Below are 20,548 nucleotides of genomic sequence, written 5' to 3'. Positions count from 1 at the left end.
CAGCACAAGTCAAAGAGCATAGTCAATGTCACTGAACTCTGCATGTAGAAATTTTTGAAATGGTGTATCTTTGGCTATGTGTATTTTCACCAAAAAAAAAGGTTGAGAAGTTAGAGGGTTGATATGTTGTGGGGTTGTTAACCAATGTCATAAAACAACATGTGTACCTCTGTTTCATGAGAAGCTGTTTGTTGTGTAAGCCTTCGCCTCCAACAACATGCATTTATTTGAATGTAAAAGTCATTTTTTAACCTGCAAACACCACAGGCACACTTCCCATCTGGAAATGTTGATCATATATTTTTTTGGGGGGGTGGTTATTATAAAAATATTCTGACTCAGATTCGAGCCTATGACTTCTACGGAAAACATGTCGAATTGTCTGGGGAAACATATGCTCAAACACCCCATTCACAGTTTGCACCCTGGGGCCTAAATATGTTTTCTAGTTGGTTGTAAGCAAAAGAAACATTAAACATTATTGATGGTAATGAAGTAGTCAAGAATAATTTTTATCACAATGTTTTGCATTTTACTTATATAATTCACTATCTAATAATTATTGTAGGATTGACTGGAATCTGTTTTTTTTTTTTTTTTTTTTACTCCAGGTATTGGACACCTGTATACTACTTCAAATCCAATCACTCCTGTGAAGATCAGTTTTGGATATCTGACTCCCTTTACTTAGGTCTAACCTGACAGCTCCTCACCTTGCACATCATATTTCTTTCCCTAGGGTCTCTCTGATGCCGTAGTGTGGGACATTCATGATAACCTGTTAACATTCACCATTTGCAACTCAGAAGTCCATGGAGCAAACTCACCAATAGAGGGTGAGAACCAATATGTAAATGCTTCTTCTTTTCTCCCCAAAGGATGGATAATTCCAAGGTGCGTTGCATAACACTTCAAGCTAATATTTAATCAGTTGAATTATGAGATCCTGCAGTCCCTATACACGTGGCTTAAGGCAGAATGCAAAGAATACAAATTGAATCTGAGAACATCCAATAAATGTCATGAGTTTCATTGTTATGTGGACTCTATAGTATAAAAGATACATTATATTTACCTAGAATATATACTTTGTCATTGCCCTTATGCTTCTCCCTTCAACACTCAAATACTTTTGCATCTTAAAGTAATCTATTTGATTTTTGGTTTTTTCAGGATTGTCAAAATAGATTATTTATGCTTGAAAAGTGACAAATTTATTCTTCCTCTTTGTGCCCTGAAACCCAGAGTAAGAATAATATTCTCACTCTGGGTGCCCTGAAACATGTAACACACACTGAACTCAGAGTGGTATATATATTTGATTTTTAGTTTTATTCCATCCACTAACATTTATCGAGTGGCTACTCTAAGTTCAGTGTATGTATATATATATATATATATATACACACACACACACAGACACACACATACATATACCACAACTCATCTGTCAGTTTGTCATACTGTGGTAGCTTGTGTGATGCTGTGATGCTGGAGACTATTCTACTTGTATTTCAAATACCAGCAGGGTCACCTGTGGTAGACAGGTTTCAACGGAGCTACCAGACTAAGACAGGCTAGGAAGAAGAACATAGTGATCTACTTCTAAAAAAAATAACCATTGAAAACTTTATGAATAGCAGTGAAACATTGTCTGGTATAGTGCTGGAAGATGAGACTCTCAAGTTGGAAGGTACTGAAACTATGACTGGGGAAGAACTGCCTCCTCACATAGAGTCGACATTTGTGACATAGATGGAGTAAAGCTTTCAGGACCTTCATTTGTTTATGTGGCATGACTCAACATGAGAAAAAAACAGCTGCAAACATCCACTGATAATCAAAATATGAAAGGTATAAAGTAGGAATCTAGAAGAATTGGAAGTTATCAAAAATGAAATGGAACATCAAAAGATTGATATCCAATCTTTTGGTTAGCAGCCACAGCTTGCTGTAGCTCTTAGCCACTGTGCCACCAGTGCTGCCTCCTAGGCTTTAATGAGCTGAAATGGACTGGTATTGTCCATTTTCAAACAATCATATGGTCTACTGTGCCAGGAATGACAAACTGAAGAGGAATGACATTGCATTCATCGTTAAAAAGAACATTTCAAGATCTATCCTGAAGTACAACGTTGTCAGTGATAGAGTAATACCCATATGCCTACAAGGATGACCAGTTAATATGACTATTATTCAAATTTATGCTACAACTACTAAGTCCAAAGATAAGGAAATTGAAGATTTTTACTGACTTCTGCACTCTGAAATTGATCAAACATGCAGTCAAGACACATTGATAATTACTGGTGATTAGAATGTGAAAGTTGGAAACAAAGAAGGATCAGTAGTTGGAAAACAGGTCTAGACGAAAGAAATGACGGCACAGATTGCATGATAGAATTTTGCAAGACCAACAGATTATTCATTGCAAATACCTTTTTTCAACAACATAAATGGTGGCTATACACATGGACCTCGCTGGAAGGAATACACAGGAATCAAATCGACTACATCTGTGGAAGGTGACAAAGGGGAAACTTAATATCATCAGTCAGAACAAGGCCAGGGGCCAACTGCAGAACAGACCATCAATTGTTCATATGCAAATTCAAGTTGAAGCTATAGAAAGTTAAAACAAGTCCACAAGAACCAAAGTACGACCTTGAGTATAACCCATCTGAATTTAGAGACCATCTCAAGAATAGATTTGACACACTGAACACTAACGACCAAATATCAAATGAGTTGTGGGATGACATCAAGGACATCATACATGAAGAAAGCAAAAGGTCATTAAAAAGACATGAAAGAAGAAAAGACCAAAATGGATGCCAGAAAATACTCTGAAACTTGCTCTTAAAAATAGAGTAGCTAAAGTGAATGGAAGAACTGATGACATAAAAGAGCTGAACAGAATATTTCAAAGGGCAGCATGAGAAGACAAAGTATTATAATGAAATGTGCAAAGACTTGGACTTAAGAAAACCAAAAGGAAAGAACACGTTCAGCATTTCTCAAGCTGAAAGAACTGAAGAAAATTTCAAGCCTCAAGTCGCAATACTGAAGGATTCTATGGGCAAAATATTGAACAACAGAAGAAGCATCAAAAGAAGATGGAAGGAATACAGGGTCACTATACCAAAAAGAATTGGTCAACATTCAATCATTTCAGGAGGTAGAATATGATAAAGAACAAACGGCATTGAAGGAAGAAGTCCAAGATGCACTGGAGACATTGGCGAGTAACAATGCTCCAGGAATTAACGGAATGCCAACTGAGATGCTTCGACAAACAGATGCAACACTGGAAGTGCTCACTCGGCTATGCCAAGAAATTTGGAAGACAGCTACCTGGCCAATTGACCGGAAGAGATCCATATTTGTGCTCATTCCAAAGAGTGGTAATCCAATGGAATACTGAAAATATTGAACAATATCATTAATGTTACGTGCAAGTAAAATTTCCCTGAAGATAATTCAAAAATTGTTGCAGCAGTACATTGACAGGGAACTGTGAGAAATTCAAGCTGAACTCAGAAGAGGACGTTGAACAAGGAATATCATTGCTGATGTCAGATGGATCTTGGCTGAAAGCAAAGAATACTAAAAAGATATTTACCTGTATTTTACTGACTATGCAAAAGCATTCGACTGTGTGGATCATAACAAATTATGGATAATGTGAAAAATGGGAATTCCAGAATACTTAACTGTGCTCATGCAAAACCTGTACATGGACTAAGAGGCAGTTATTCTAACAGAACAAGGGGATACTGTGTGTTTTAAAATTAGAAATGGTGTGCATCAGGGTTGTATTCTTTCACTATACTTATTCAATCTGTATGCCGAGCAAATAATCCAAGAAACTGAACTATATGAAGAAAAACGCAGCATCAGGATCGGAGGAAGACTCATAACCTGCGACAAGCAGATGACACAACTTTGCTTGCTGAAAGTGAAGAGGACTTGAAGCACTTTCTGCTGAAGATCAAAGACTACTGTATTCAGTATGGTTGACACTTCAACATAAAGAAAACAAGAATCCTCACAACTGGACCAATAAGCAACATCTTAATAAACGGAGAAAATAATGAAGTTGTCAAGGATCCACACTCAATGCCCACGGAAGCAGTCAAGAAATCATATGACATATTGCATTGGGCAGATCTGCTGGAAAAGACTTCTTTCAAGTGTTAAAAAAACAAAGACGTCACTTTCAGTACTAAGGCGAGCCTGGCCCAAGCCATGGTATTGTCAATCACCTCATATGCATGGGGAAAATGAACACTGAGTAGGGAAAATCAAAAAAGAATTGATGCATTTGAATTATGGTACTGGCAAAGAATATTGAATATACCATGTACTGCCAGAAGAACCAACAAATCTGTCTTGGAAGAAGCACAGTCAGCATGCTACTTAGAAGCGAGGATAGTGAGAATTTTTCTAATGCACTTTGGACATGTTATCAGGAGGGATCAGTCCCTGAAGAAGGACACTATGCTTGGTAAAGCAGAGGATCATTGAAAAAGAAAGACACAGTGGCTGCAACAATGGGCTCAAACATAGCAAAGATTGTGAGGATGGCCCAGGACCAGGCAGCATTTTCTTCTGTTGTACATAGGGTCGCTATGAGTCGGAACTGACTCGGCAGCATCTAACTACAACAACATATATTCATTAGTTGTGCAAATGTACGATACTAATATAAAGAGTCTTGGTGGTGCAATGATTAAGCTCTAGGCTGCTAACTGAAAGGTAGGTGGTTCAAACCCACCAGCCGCTCTGTGGGAGAAAGTCGTGGCAGTTTGCTTCCCTAAAGAGGTACAGCCTTGGAAACCCTTTGGGGCAATTCTACTCTGTCCTATAGGGCTGCTATGAGTTGGAATCAGCTCAATGGCAATGGGTTTAAAGATACTCTAAAATAAAAAAAGTTTAACAAAATGAATGGATTAAGGCTACATTCACCAACTAGAGATGTGTCCCATAAATACAATATTGAATGAAAAAATCAAATACAGAAATGAGTATTTCATTATGATAATGTTTACATAAATTATGAAAATAAACTTTCACATGGTATTAGAAATAAAAAGAGTGTTACCTTTGGGAGGATGCAGAAATAGTCCTAGAGTGCATAGCCAAGATAATTCTTGGCTACTACTGATAGATTCTGTATGTGGATCTGGGTGGTGGTTACCCTTGTGTATTCACTCTGTGTTCACTATTGAGCTGTGCATTTATGAATCATTCACTTGCAGTATATGTTGAATGTAAGTGTTAAATGCTGATTGGTAGCCCTCAGAAAGATATTTCCACATCTTAAACCCCGGAACCTATGAATGTTAACGTATTTAGAAAAAGGATCTTTGCAGATGTAATTAAGATTCTTGAGATGAGGAGCTCATCCTGGATTATCCAGGTGGACCTTAAATCCAATGATGAGTATCCTCATAAGAGAGAGGCAAGAGGGAGTTTTGAGACAGACACGCTAAGGAGGAAACAATGTGAAGACAGAGGCAGAGATTGGGGTGCTGAGATCACAAGCCCAGGAATGCCAGGACAGCGACCAGTAGTTGGAAGAAGCAAGGAATGGATTCTCTCCTAGAGCCCCTAGAGGGAGTGTGGCCCTGCCAGATTTCGAACTTTTGGCTTCCAGAACTGTGAGAAAACAAATTGCTGTTGTTTAAGGCCACCAAGTTTGTGGTAATTTGTTACAGCAGCCACAGGAAACTAACAGAGCATACATGTATCTAAAACATAAATTTAAAAAATTTTAGTTAAATTTTGTGCATGTTCATTGTAGTTTCAGGATTTTCAGAGTTTTATCCTAATCTTTTTTTCAAGAAGTATGATTGCTGACTTTGATGACAAAAGTGTTTCGTGCCTATTAATATCTCCCTAGTTATTTCTGCAACTTTCAGTTTAAAAAAGATGGAGGTTGTCTTATACTAGGGAATATGGATGGCCTCATTTCCATGAGGAATAACTACAATTTGTATGTCAAAACAGAACAGTCCAGCATTCCTTACTCCCTTATGGGGATGTGAAATTCTAAATCCTAAAGGTGATTCAGAGTATTCAAAATTTCTGAAAAGTTACATCTAATAAAGCACTGGATAAGATGAAAATCTGATTTCCAAAAATCAAAATAAAATGCACGTATTTGGTTAAGTAGCCGTGGTGGTGCAAATTACCAATAGTACTTTCTGCTTTTCCACAAAAACTGGCCCTTTTAAGTATTTATTACAATAAACATGCAAAGCACTTTACTTTGAAACCTGTTGCCGTTGAGTCATTACAACTCATAGTGACCCTACAGTACAGAATAGAACTGCCCCATAGAGTTTCCAAGGCTATAATCTTTACAGAAGCAGACTGCCACATCTTTCTCCCGCAGAGCGGCTGGCGAGTTCAAACCACTAACCTTTCAGTTAGCAGCCAAGAGCTTAAACACTGTGACACCAGGTCTCCTTTACTTTGAAAAGCACCCTTTAAGTATTCAGCTGCTAACCAAAAGGTTGACAGTTCCAACCTACCCAGCAATCTGCTTTGTAAAGATTATAGCCTAGAAAACCCTATGGGGTAGTTCTACTCTGTTACATGAGGTCGCTGTGACTCAAAATTGACTTGATGGCCCCTAACAACAACAGCAATATCTGGTTAATGGAGAGGTAAGAGAAAACGTTGTCTTATATATTTCCAATGGTTTTCTGCAATTCAAACTTTACTACTTTCTTTAGCCATTTTACCTCTAGTGAAGTCATATGATGAATAAAAGGATTTTGCTATCTATTCAGCAAGGCTATCTATAAACATAAAGAATCAATTGTTTATTATTTCAAAGTAAATCCTTTGTCAACACTTATAAGAAACATGAGTAAAACCACTCACAGAAAACAGTATGGGTTATTGGTGGAAAAAATCATACATGCTATTTGCATGCATACATTTGCAAAATGACTAAATCAGCAATGCTTCCTCTTCTGGTAGTAATGAATAAAGGGAAGCTTCAGTTGCTAATATGAAGTTAAAAATATTCGTATCACACAGATATTTAACTTTTGCCTAGAGTCTTTGATGTTGACAAGCATGTCATTTGAAATTGCCTCAGTTTTACTGGCATTTCATCAACTGATGTCCCAGAAACAGATCCAATTATACTTCTTCACTGTTTATCACGTATCCTCTTTTCTGCCCAACCATTACTAAAAGAGTGGTTTGCACTGTTTAGTCTCCTGTTAAGATGGGATGCAAGATCTAAAGCCCCAAGGCAAGTTTTCTCCAATACACTCTGTTTCGCCCACTGGTGAAATTACAGTATGTGGTTTCACAAAAGACTTTGAATGTTCATCTTTATTCAAATATATATATAATCTTCAGCCAGGGAAGATTTGGGAACATGCATTAAAGGAAAAGGTTTCATCATTTTCATAAAGAAAAAACAGAAAATTCGGGGCAGCAAATTTATTATGTTAATGGGGGAGAAATATTTGGGAAAAGGAGGGTGAGAATGGTTGCACAACTTGAAGAATGTAATCAATGTCATTGAATTGTTGAATTGTGTATGTTCTGCAGTGTATATTCTCAATAACAACAAAAACATAAAATAAAAATAAAATATTTCTAATTTAATATTTTTTTCAAATTAGATTCCATTTGAAATGTTGCTTAATACTGATAACATTGTTTACTGACCAAAGAACAAGAAAATTTGATTTACAGTGGCTTTGTATTTAAGGACAATACACAGCAAATTACTAATTTAAATAAATCTACCTCAACTGTAGATATACAGCCAACAGGATTACAATTAAAATTACACTGTAGGTCAGAAAATATTTTAATATAATTTCCCTTAATTTTGGTAACAAATATCATATGTTTGATATCCTTCACTAAAACCTTCTTGTTTCGATCCAAAAAAAAAAACAACCCCACATTTTGTCCCCTTCCCAACTAGTATTAGAGTTCCTTCTTTAGACCAAATTTTCTTCAAATACTCTAGAATCACCCTTCATGATAAAATAAAATGTTCGTCTTTTTATCTCAGAGATATAGACAAATATAAAGCTACTAAAAATAAGAATATCCAATCTCTTAGTTCTTCTTTGAACTATTAAGTAACTGTGACTTATAGAATTGACAAAAAAAACAAAAAAACCTTCATGTTTCTTTTAATGAGGTTGCATGTTTAGATCATAACATGTCTCTCGACTCCACTGTCCACTGGGGACAAAGCATGCTTTGAGTAAAGTAATTTTTTCTGAGAATCAGAAAAGGAATAGACATTTCATTACAAATGGTGTTCCTTTAAAAATAAGCTCTGAGACCCCAATTCTACATGCACAGGCCTGCCATACCGCGTGCACACTTGACATAAGAAACCTCCTTTGGATCAAGGACATGTTTTTCAACTAATGTTTAGCTACAGATTAGTCCCTTGAGATGAAAAATAAGTTTTCAGTGTCAAAAGGTTTGGGAAACACCAGATTTTATTTGCAATTCTTGGAGAGTAAAAATACACATTAACATAATATAGGCTTTAGGAAATATTTTAAAAAGAGAAATGTGTTTAATTTTATTGAAATCAGCATTTCCCAAACTTAAAGGGCCATGGAATCTGCATGACTGTGTATGTATGCATGTGTCTGCATATGTGTATTTTTGTGCATATGTGTAAAGCACTAACTTTCTATGGAATCATTGCTGCTGGTTATGCACTAGGAGAAACACCTTAAGATATTATAACTCTGGAAATCCACCTTTAAAATATATAAAGGGTGAAACACTCATGAATGTCAATATCCTTAACAGACAGAACCAGCGCGGAAGCCCAGATGAAGCTCCTTAGATAACCTAGAGGTAGCATGAAGACAATGGGCAACTGGTTTGGGCAGGAGGTTCAATAAATTGGGAACACTTTAGAAAGAAGTTGAAGATGGGATTACCAATGAAATGATCATCACCTTCACAATCTTTCCCAGAAATAACCCATCTACTTCCACATAAGGACCACTCATTACCCTTTGAAAGAAAAGCTTTCATACTTACTAGCAGTTGAGAATGTACATTTTATGTAAGACGGCTTTCATTAAAATCATTTTAAAGATCTGTTGCTGAATTTATTTCATTTGACGCTCTAAGTGCAATGTGAAAATACTAATGCATAAAAGTAGGCTATTAAGAAAAAAATCATTCAATTCCAGGGCAACATTTCATTGTGTTACGCATTGGGTCTCTATGAGTCAGAGCCAAATCGAAGACATCTAACAACAAACAGAAATACAAACAATTTACAAACCCATGTGTAGTGTCTATGGTAGAGACAAGCTAGTTTTATGTTTCCTTTCCCTCCTAGGACTATAACTAGACAGCATTTCCCAGCCTCCTTTGTAAACAGGTAAGGATGTGAGTCTGAGTTCTGATCAATTGAATGTGGGTGGAAGTAACAGATACTACTTGCAAGCCTGGTCCGTAAATATCCTTTCACATGATCATCCACTCTCTCTTCACCTGATTGTTGGCTGGAAGCAAAGGATTTAGCAGAGCACTGCTAGACCCTAAATGACAGTGGCACTAAGAATGGAAGGAAATCAAGTCCCTGACTCAACCTATGAAAGACTACCCCAAAACAATTACATTGAACTGTTAAAAGAGTAATGTTAAACAACTGAGATATGGCATTTATCGAAGTAGTTAAACTAACCAAATTATATAGTGCCCAAAGAAGAGATTAATAAATTACAAGTAGTACTTTCTGCTCTTCCACAAGAACTGGCCCTTTTAAGTATTTATTACAATAAACATGCAAAGCACATTACTTTGAAACCTGTTGCCATTGAGTCATTACAACTCATAGTGACCCTACAGTACAGAATAGAACTGCCCCATAGAGTTTCCAAGGCTATAATCTTTACAGAAGCAGACTGCCACATCTTTCTCCCACAGAGCGGCTGGTGAGTTCCAACCACCAACCTTTCAGTTAGCAGCCAAGTGCTTAACCACTGCGACACCAGGTCTCCTTTACTTTGAAAAGCACCCTTTAAATATGAAATAATATTTACTAATCATTAAAATGAAACATTTCTTTATATTTAAAATACCGATATGACAAAAAAAGAAAGTATATAGCACCTGTCACCCAATAAACTGTTAAATAATGTTACAAGTGCCAACTTCTGTGGCTTGCATTATTGTAAAGTATAAATGATAAACATAAGGAGAAAACTTTTGAAGTTATATATTCTGTCATCATAAGAAATATGAAAAATAGAAGGAAGGCTGTATGAAACACAGAATGGCAATAGTAATAAGCAAAAAGGAATAGGATCTGGGGAGAATTCTAAACTCCTTATAAGTGGCAGAGAGGTGCTTCTGTCACGTAGAAACAGGCCAGTGTCTACTGGATGACTGTTGGAAGTGACTCGATGTAGGTATTATCTGCCAGGAGTCTAAGCCACATGGTTTCTGTAACGTGTTTCCTAGAATTTAGTCTAGTTAAGATTGGAGAAAGTGTACTTAGCTGCTCTAGGAAAACTGTGGCTAAAAACAGTTTTCCCACTTCTATAATAGTCCATAGTTTCATATAATCAGGCAAGAGGCAGTTATGCCAAGTCAGTTGAATTAGTTTCTTTCTGTTCTAAGCTCCAATAGAACTAAGTTAATACACGTATGCTGGCATGCATCACTTTGGACATCCATGGCTAGCTCTGTGAATAGATTGAACATTCCTGGGGGTCAATTAATCCCTGCAATTTATAAATTACTACATCCTGGGAGCTCTAACAACTTCTTGCTTAAGGGAAAATTGTTTTATGAGATTTCTATAATACGCACATTTTCTTTAAAATTATGAATTTATGAAAACAACAATGACAAAACAAAATAGTTTTCATTGAGTTGATTCCAACTCATGGCAACCCCATGTGTGTCAGAGTAGAACTGTGCTCTATAGGGTTTTCAACGGCTGGTTTTTCTGAAATAGATCACCAGGCCTTTCTTCTGAGGTGCCTCTGGGTGGACACAAACCACCACCTTTTCAGTTAGCAGCCAAGCATGTTAACCATTTGCACCACCCAGCGACTCTTATGAATATATAACCCACCTTAAATTTTTTCTTGATAGAATTCCATCTATTCAGTTCTCACAGCAAGTGACCTTCCAAGCAAGATGATGGCAATTGCAAAATAAAAAAAAAACCTAAACTAAACACCCAATTCTTAAAATGATACTTGGCAAGGTTGAGCATGTACAAAGGAAAAAAAAAATCGGGACATGCATCACTCAAATAGCCCTTTTGATATAGGTTTTTAGATTTCAGTAGGGCTCCAGCCCCACAGAAAACTAAGCAAAGGCCTTCTTGCTCAGGAGAGCAAATCCTGGTGCTATCCACATTACCAGTGTTGAAGAAAATGGTCAGAGATGGCTTCAAATAATTTCAGTAGTTGAAATGAAGATTCCTGCTCTTTCCAAGTATAGTAATATCTAACACCTCTTTTGCACTTCATGGCTACAAAAGTTGCCAAAGGAGATTTTTCTTTTTTCAGTGCCATTATATCATGCTGTCTTCTTTGCAAAGAACTGGAATCATCCATCTGATTCATCTCATGCCAGTTGCTGATGCTACAATCCCACAGAAAATGACTAAAATTTAACACATTTTTTACACAAAGCTTTAGCACTGAGCAGCATTCATTATCTCTTAAAATGTCCTTTACAGAAAACAGTCCTCAGCATCTTACAATAAAAGGCCAGGAAGAGAGCATTCTTTGTAATGTCCAAGCTTGTGAGATTTTGGCTAGGACAGAAGAAGACGGTATTACACCAAGGGAGAGAAAATGAGGTGTAACATTTTCATTTCATCACAAGTTAAATAGAAGAGGCTGTTTCCATTGGAAACTGTGACAAATGTTAACCTGAATTTCCTGTGTTACTTTTAAATTGCTTGGAATTGGCATTATATGCACACATATCTGAGGTGTAGACTGTATTAGGCACAAATTATGAACTAGATCCAAACAGTATAGCTTGGGTATCTTTTCATAAAACCAGATCATTACAAAATAGAGAATCTTAAACTAAAATCCTCTTCTTTTTATCTTGGCTCTTTCATCAACCAAATAACAATAAAAGAGAATATAAAACTAAAACCTTCCTTCTCAAAACTAGATAAATGAGAGATGGGTGGGAGACAGGTGTTTAAAAGTGCATAGATACCTTGTAACTTAGGTGTAACTTCCATCTTCAAATATATTTTTCATCTGCTTCTACGCATACTCTCTTTTCCAACCAGACTGGTCTATTCACAGCCCTCAAGATTTCTTCCATACTCTGACCTCTAATATAATTCCACTTCTCTTGACTATTTATTTCATTCTTCATGCCCAATATGAGACTTAAATCTTTAACAACCCCAATCCAGAGTGAACACTCTTTGCTTTGAAACTTGCTAGATGCAAGATTTAGATGCATCTAAATGCAACTTTACATAAGTTCCTTGACTTCTTTCTACAGAAATGAAGGTAATAATAGCAGCATTTCAGGATTGTTTTAAGAATTAAATGAGATAATTCAAGGAAAGGTGTCTAGTATCAGTGAAAATTTTCATCCACTAACATATATAATAAAAACGGGAGTCATTTATTTTATATATTTTGGTGTCATGGTTTGTTGCCCCCCCCCTTAACACATGAATGCACAGCAAACAGATATAAATTGTCAAATGAAATAATTTTATATTTTTATATGCAGGCTAGGTCTATCCTTTTAATCTCATTCCCACTGCTAAATTTCAGATATTGGTCTTTGTCATAGTCTTCTGGGATTCTTCTGTCTCTCAAAAGCACTGAAGATTCCATCGCTTACCGTCATTCCCAAGGGTGACAGATACAACTGCCTCAGGCTTGAGGCTCATCCTTCTGTCAAGGTAGCTCTCAGGCTGCATATTCCAAATCTATCACCAACACCTCTTGGAAGCTGCTGTGTTTATCCTGATTGTCTTGGTTTTCTAGTGCCGCTATAACAGAAATACCACAAGTGGATGGCTTTAACAAAGAGAAGTTTATTCTCTCACAGTCCAGTAGGCTAGAAGTCCAAATTCAGGGCACTGGCTCCAGGGGAAGGCTTTCTCTCTCTGTCAGCTCTGGAGAAAGGTCCTGTGATACATCAGTCTTCTCTTGGTCTGGGAAGCATCTCAGAGCGGGAACCTCAGGTCCAAAGCATGTGCTGTGCTCCCGGTGCTGCTTTCTTGGTGGTATGAGGTTCCCCATGTCTCTCTGCTTGCTTCTCTCTTTTTATTTCTCAAAAGAGATTGACTTAAGACACTAATCTTGTAGATCTCATCGATATAACTGCCATTAATCCATCTCATTACATCATCGTGATAGGATTTACAACACATAGGGAAATCACATCAGATGACAAAATGGTAGACAATAATACAGTCCAGGGAATCATGACCTAGCCAAGTAGACAGATATTTTTGGGGGACATAATTCAACCCAAGACACTGATAGATCACCTTAGTCGTTTACATGTCTCAGCTACTCTTGACATCATCTGTAGCTGGGAGTCCTAAACTCTTTAGCTCCCAGACATTCTGCAGCTTCTGGTGATTTTCCATTCCCTTATAGTACACTGATAAAAGCACTATCCAATGCCATTCACTTGAATATCTCTTATCCTTAGCATTTCCTCACTTTCATGAAAGCAATAGTATATTATCTAGAAGTATTTTTCCATCATGATTTGAGCAGAGCTATGAAGCAGTATCAGACCTAGTGATTTTTCATCTCTCAATGGAAATTTATGTAGCTGTATTAAATGTACAAGAATCAAACATTAAAGTTTCAAGTCTCTTTCCATTCTCAAATAATTGTAAAGACCCTAACATAATTTTAATCAATCCCAATTATCAAATTATTTTCTTCTTTTATGTACTTCATCTTCCTCAAAAATAACTGTATTAGTTTCCTAGGGCTGCTGTAACAAGTACCAAAAACTGGGCATCTTAAAACATCAGAAATTTATCATCTCACATTTCTGAAGATCAGAAATTTGAAATCAAGATGTTGTCAGGGCCACGTTCTCTCTGAAGGCTCTAGGACAGGTTCCTTCCTTGTGTCTTTCTAGCTTCCAGTGGTTGCTAGAAATCCTTGACATTCCTTGGCTGATAGACCACTCCAATCTCTGCTTCTATCATCACATGGCACTCTTCCCCTGTGTCTCTGTGTCTCTTTTTATAAGGACATCAATCATAATGGATTTAGGACCAACCTTCATCCAGTATGACCACATCTTAACTAATTACATCTACAAACACCATCACAAATAAGATCACATTCACAGGGACTGGGGGATAGGATTCAATATATATTTTTAAAGGACATAATTCAATCACACAGTAATAACTATGTTGCCATTTACTCCCTGCTGTTGTTGTTGTCATGTGCCCTCAAGTCAGTTCAGTCTCATAAGAATGAAATACCACCCAGTCCTGAGCCATCCTCACAATCTTTGTTACACTTGAGCCCATTGTTGCAGCCCCTGTGTCAATCCATCTCATCGGTCTTCCTCTTCTTCAATGACCCTCCACCTTACCAAGCATAATGCTGTTCTCCAGCGTCTGGTCCCTCCTGATAACATGTCCAAAGTATATGAGATGAAGTCTTGCCATCTTCGCCTCGAAAGAGCAGTCTGGCCATACTTCTTCCAAAACAGATTTGTTCATTCTTCTGGAAGGCCATGGTATATTCAATATTCTTTGACAACACCATAATTCAAAGGCATCAATTCTTCTTCAGTCTTCCTTATTCATTGTCCAGCTTTTACATGGCTTGGGTCAGGCACACCTTAGTCCCCAAAGTGACATTTTTGCTTCTCAACATGTACTCCCTAGTGTTCCATTTTTTCCTTCAATTTTATCTTTTTAGAGTTTCTTACAATTGGCCTTGGTTATATTTGCTGTGTTGGTTCCCTGTACAAATTCTCTCATTTTTTCCAGTATAACCAAGAAAAGATGTTAACTTATTTTCCTGCCATTAGGTTATTGGACGTAACTGAAGTGGTACTGCAATTTACTAAGCAGCATTTTAGTGAACATTCAAGTAATTTTCCCAAAGGTGTCTAATTAACTACCAAGGATGATTTTAATGCAAAATGTATACTAAGACTTCTTTCATAATCCATGTGATTATCACTCATTCTAGAGAATACAGAACTCAAATGACAAGACAAAGTTTGTTTAATCTAAATGAAAGCATATATAAGCAGAAATATACTGCATTTTGTCATTCCTATTGGTTTTATGTTAAGAGTGGAACTTTAAAAAGGTTAAACTTTATTCATTCATTAATCAAAAAAAAAAAAAAAAGCTGTCATGGCAATTGCTTTGATGAGATAAGGAGAAAAGAAGGTTACCATGACTCCTGATTTTGGCCACTGAGTGTTTGGTGATTATACACAGAAAGGTAGAACACATTTGAGAAGGCATTGAAAGAAATGATACATTTAGATGAGAATATGTTGGATTTGAGGTACCTGTGAGACTTCCAGGAGGAGATATCTAGTAGGCTGTTCACAAAAACAGATTTAAATACAATTGAAAATTTAGGTGTTGAACTCAGAGGAGAGATAAGGGCTGGTGGTCATTAGCACTGAAGAGGCATATATGGTACTCAAGGGACACGTGAGGACGGGAAGTTTAGATGTGCAAGTCATTGGTATAGAGGTGGTATTTGGAAAAGTGGGCATAGATTAGAAACATAATTAAGAAGCATGCATAAGGTGAGACAAGAGTTTTAGGAATGGGGTCCTAAGGAACACCAACACCAAGGGTGTTAAAAAAAAAAAAAAAAAAAAAAAGTTTCCAAAAAAGCAAACTGAAAAGAAGCAGTTGTAAAGAAGAAGAAGAAGAAAAAAAGAATCTTTTTCAGAGAAAAACGGGAGGAGATTTTCTGAAGGATTTCTGGCGGCAGCTCTGTCAAATATGGTGGCAAAGTTCACTGGATTTAAGGTTCTTGATGAACTTACTTTGAAGATGAGGGAAGTGCTGGTGAAGTTCAGAATGCGTGGGCTGAGGAATTAACTAGATATAAGGAAGTATTTAAGACGAGTATAAACTATTCCAACAAGAAGTATGCAGTAAAGGAAAGAGAAAGATCCAGCAGTAGACGTAAAGGGATTAAATCAAGGAGGAATTTAACATTTTAAAATAATATTTAGGGGTTTTTTCTCATTGTTTAAGTGAAACATGCCCATTGCAGAAAATTTAGAAAATTATTTGTAAATATTTTGGTAATCACTGCATAATATTTCATTGTGTAAGTGTGAAGTAAACATTTCTCTTTTGTAAGTAATGGTGCTAAAAACATCTTTCCGCATAAAATTTTTCCCATATTTATGGTTGTTTCCTCAGGATATATTACCAGAAGCAGTGTTATTAGTGTTTCAAAGGGCGAGCATTTTTGGCTCATGACTTATACTGTCAAAGTTCTTTTCAAAAGAGTTAACTTCAATTAATATTCTGACTACAGAATTAACCATAGGGTTTAGAAAGTAGGAAGCCATTGATTACCTTAATAAAGAGAAATTTCTGTGGAGTAGAGGGGAAAACTGCCTGACGAAGTGGATTTAAGAACAAATAAGAGGAAAGAATTTGGAAACAGTAAGTTTTGTATAAATAATTGGATCAATACATTGTAAGGGAAGTGTGGACAGGAAGAAATAAAAGCATGCTTATAAAAAGAGAGCTAAATGCGATCAGCAAGAGAGAGAGAAAATTGCTGGATAAATGTCTTTGAGTAGGGAAGACGTGATGGAATCTACTGCACTGATGAAGTATTAGCTTTAGATAGGAGCAGGAATAGTTTGTAAATTAAAAGGAGGCAGAAATGTAGAGCATAGGTATAAAAATGAGGATAGGTGGTTAGAGCTTGCAGAGAAATATCCAAGCATTGCACTAACTGTTGGTGGTGCATATTAACTATAAAAACAACAAAATAGTTATGCATGACCTTATTGGATTCCATCAATTGGAAACACTAAGTTATCTATCCATGTTCTATAGTCAACACCAGATCTCCCTACAGTCAAGAGCAGCAATATGATACTTGACAACCTTACCTTGCTGATTTTGCCCTGAAAATGCTCCTTTACTTTTCCAAGGACGCTCACTCCTTCACTCAACTTTAAACTCTACTTATACAATTGTCTTAGTTTCTTCCATAAACTTTTCAATGTAAGCTCCTGAAAGATGAAAACATCTGATATTCTCATTTCTTTGTAAACTGCCCAGAATATTCACAGTATGCAACTAGTTAATTAATAAATAAGAACAGTTAACATAATTCACATAACCTCTTTTGCCCCAACTTAAAATGCAAAAGGCATTGCTGTTGGTTATGGAAAATAATTTAAACTGTCAACTTTGCCTAGGAATAAGGCTAACTCAGCCTCTTCCTTCACCCAAATGAATTTGAACCAAGTTCATATTTCCAACACTGAGGGATCTACAATAAAATTTAGGATGAATTCAGCTTGATGTAATGAAGAGTTTGTATTTTTGAGTGAGACAGACCTGAATTTAAAGCGGAACATCATCATTCGCTAATTCCTGTGACTGAGTATCAGGTTCCTCCTGATTAAAGTGAGAAGGATAGCAATCTCACAGGGTTGTTACAACAGTCAAGTGAGATAACAAGTCTAAAGTGTTTGTCAGGGTGCCTGACTCAATCACTGCTAGCAGCGTTCAGCATCCCCCATACAAACTTCTCCCTTGCCATTGTGCGTAGCGGAGTCTAGTTTGTCAGCAAAAAAAACTATATACTCAGCTGGAAATTTAAATAATTTCTAAGAGGAAGGTTGGAAAATTATTCAATAATAGTCTTGCTTTTGACAATGAGAATCTTATTTATAGTAAGCTGAGCTTAAAACTATCAACCTAATGGCTTAGGACCTGACAGAGAAGGGAAAATTCTCCAGAAGGTTCTTGGCCCATTATGGAGCATGTTACTTACACAGGCAGAGGCTTTGAAGTAAGTGTGTGACATTGACTCTAAGCTGAGTTTGGATCCCAGTCTACCAAGCCCTGGGTTACTCTGAAATCTGTTTCTCATCAAAAGAGTCTCTCTTGAAGGTGACTATCCCTTGTCAACCAGCACCAAGAAGATGCTTCAGGACACTTGGCTAAATTCCACGCAAATCATTTAAAAATTACCTATGACAAAGGATGGCATGAATAAAAAAAAAAAGTGGTAGTACTGCTTCTCAAAATTCAAAGTAAGACTTAGAAATATGATAAAATCGTTAGCCTAAAGCTCAACAATAAATACAATGTGTATTAATGACATCATTCCTATTTCATCAAAGTTAACAGAAAGAAAAATGGTGCTCTAGGCAGAAGCATCACACCATCCTTCCACAGCAAAGATCCGAAAAACTAAGCCGAACAGAGAAAACAACTATCCTGAAACCCTAAAACATCAAATGAAGAGACAAAGAACTCAGCCAAGTACCATATGGAGTGAGAAAACTGACAGAGAACGGAGAGCAAGGAAAGATTCATTCAGAGGTCCCCTACCAGCTAACGCAGCGTGGATCCACCATCTTGGACTACTATCGGAGACCAAAAAACAGGGGGTATGAGAAAGCAGCTTCACAGAGCTTCCAGTGGGAGACAAAACAACTGGTAATTTGCGATATACGCTTTCCCACCCCCCACACTTCTTCACCCCCACTCGGCCTCCTCTGCTTCTCGCGGCCACAATCTCTTGTCCAGGAAGCACTGGCTGCTTGGATTCCACACACCCGAACGGGCCGGCTCTCTGAGTGCTATTTGTTGGCTGCTGGTGTTACTTTTTTCCACTTCTTTTGATTTCTTCCTCACCTCTCACCACCTCCCCCTCCTTTCGCTCAAGTACTTGGCTCCGTGCGCCATCTTTCCTTCTTCCTGAGGGGCTGCAGAGCTCCGGTAATTTGTGATGTACGCTTTCCCACTCCCTACACTTCTTCACCCCCACTCGGCCGCCTCTGCTTCCCTCGGAAACAGTCTCTTGTCAGAGAAACACCAGCTGCTTGGATTCCACCAGCCCGCACTAGCTCGCTCTCTGAGTGCCATTTGTTGCCTGCTGGTGTTGCTTTTTTTTTTCTGCTTCTTTTGATTTCTTCCTTACCTCTCACCACCTCCCCCTCCTTTCACTCAAATACCTGGCTCCATGTGCCATCTTTGCTTCTTCCTGAGGGGCTGTGGAGCTCCGTTCGAGTGTGGAGCTGCTTCCTGGTCTGGGCTGCCGCACTGGTTGGATCCTGGGACTCTTGTTCATTTTGAATTGTTTGTTTGTTTTCTTTTCCTTTTCTTGAGTTGGGAGCCCTTTCTGGCCAGGCGGTACTGCATGGCAAGGAGACTACCCCCTCAGCTTGCACAAACGTGCATAGGGATCCCTGAGGGTGTTTCTTTTTTCGTTGGTTTTTTCTTTTTTCTTTTTTTTTCTGTTTTTTTGGGGGGCTTTTCCTGTTCTTTTATTTTTTTTTTATTTGTTTTGTTTTCTTTTCCCGCTTTTTCCCTTTTTGTCTTTCTTCATTACTCAGTTTCTTGTCTGTCTATATCTTCCTTCACTTTCTGTTCCCTGAATACCTGGTGTTGTATACCTCTACGCCTTCTAGCCAGGCTGTACTGCAACACCAGAGAGCAACTTCCCCAGAACTCATAGCTGCGCCGGTGGGATCCCTGGGAACTTTGCGGTTCTTTAACCTTTCTGATTTTTATCTATTCATTCTTTCCTTTTCTTCCTCTTCCCCTTTCTGTTTTTCTCCATTTTGTAGTCTCTCGTCTCTCCACTCCAACGGCAAGCTCCCCTAGCATTCTTTTTTGTTTGTTTGTATGTTTTTGGCTCATGTTCCTCTCTCTCATATCCATCTTAGCTCCACACATAACAATCTCCCCACTACATCCTGCCTACTTGCACCGTGTGCTTAACATCACACCACCAGCCAGCACAGGTATGGCCTACTGGAACCGGCCCTGCACTGATTACCGACCTGCCCTGGTAGCCATAGTGAGTGCCACAGACAACCCATCCCAGTAACTCCTCTTCAGCTAGACCTGCCCTGCCATACAATATCTGAGCGACTGACTCTGCCAATTGGAGAAGGAGGCAAAAGGTATTGTGCCCACAGACGAGCAAACAACAAACAGCATACAGTACACCTGCTCAGACATAGTCAAATTTTTTTTAAAAAAGTGACGAAACGAACAAATCTAAAATCAATAAACGAGGAAAAAATTACTGAATGCCCCGAAGACAGCAGACAATATCAAAACATTTACAAACACAGGACAGGATGGTTCCAGAGGGCGTCCGAAATAAAACACCAGATGACTTTCCAGTGGAGGAAAATGCACTAGAACTACCTGATAGGGAATTCAAATCTCTAATACTCAGAATTCTCCAAGAGCTGAGGCAAAAAGCTGACAAACATGAGGAAAAAATAGACAAATTCATGGAAAATACAGACAAAAAATTGGAAGAATTCAGGAAAATAATGCAGG

The sequence above is a fragment of the Trichechus manatus genome, unplaced genomic scaffold, assembly GCF_000243295.1.
Source record: "Trichechus manatus latirostris isolate Lorelei unplaced genomic scaffold, TriManLat1.0 scaffold00056, whole genome shotgun sequence".
In the NCBI taxonomy this organism is placed as follows: Eukaryota; Metazoa; Chordata; class Mammalia; order Sirenia; family Trichechidae; genus Trichechus; species Trichechus manatus.
This window is presented reverse-complemented; position numbering follows the sequence as displayed.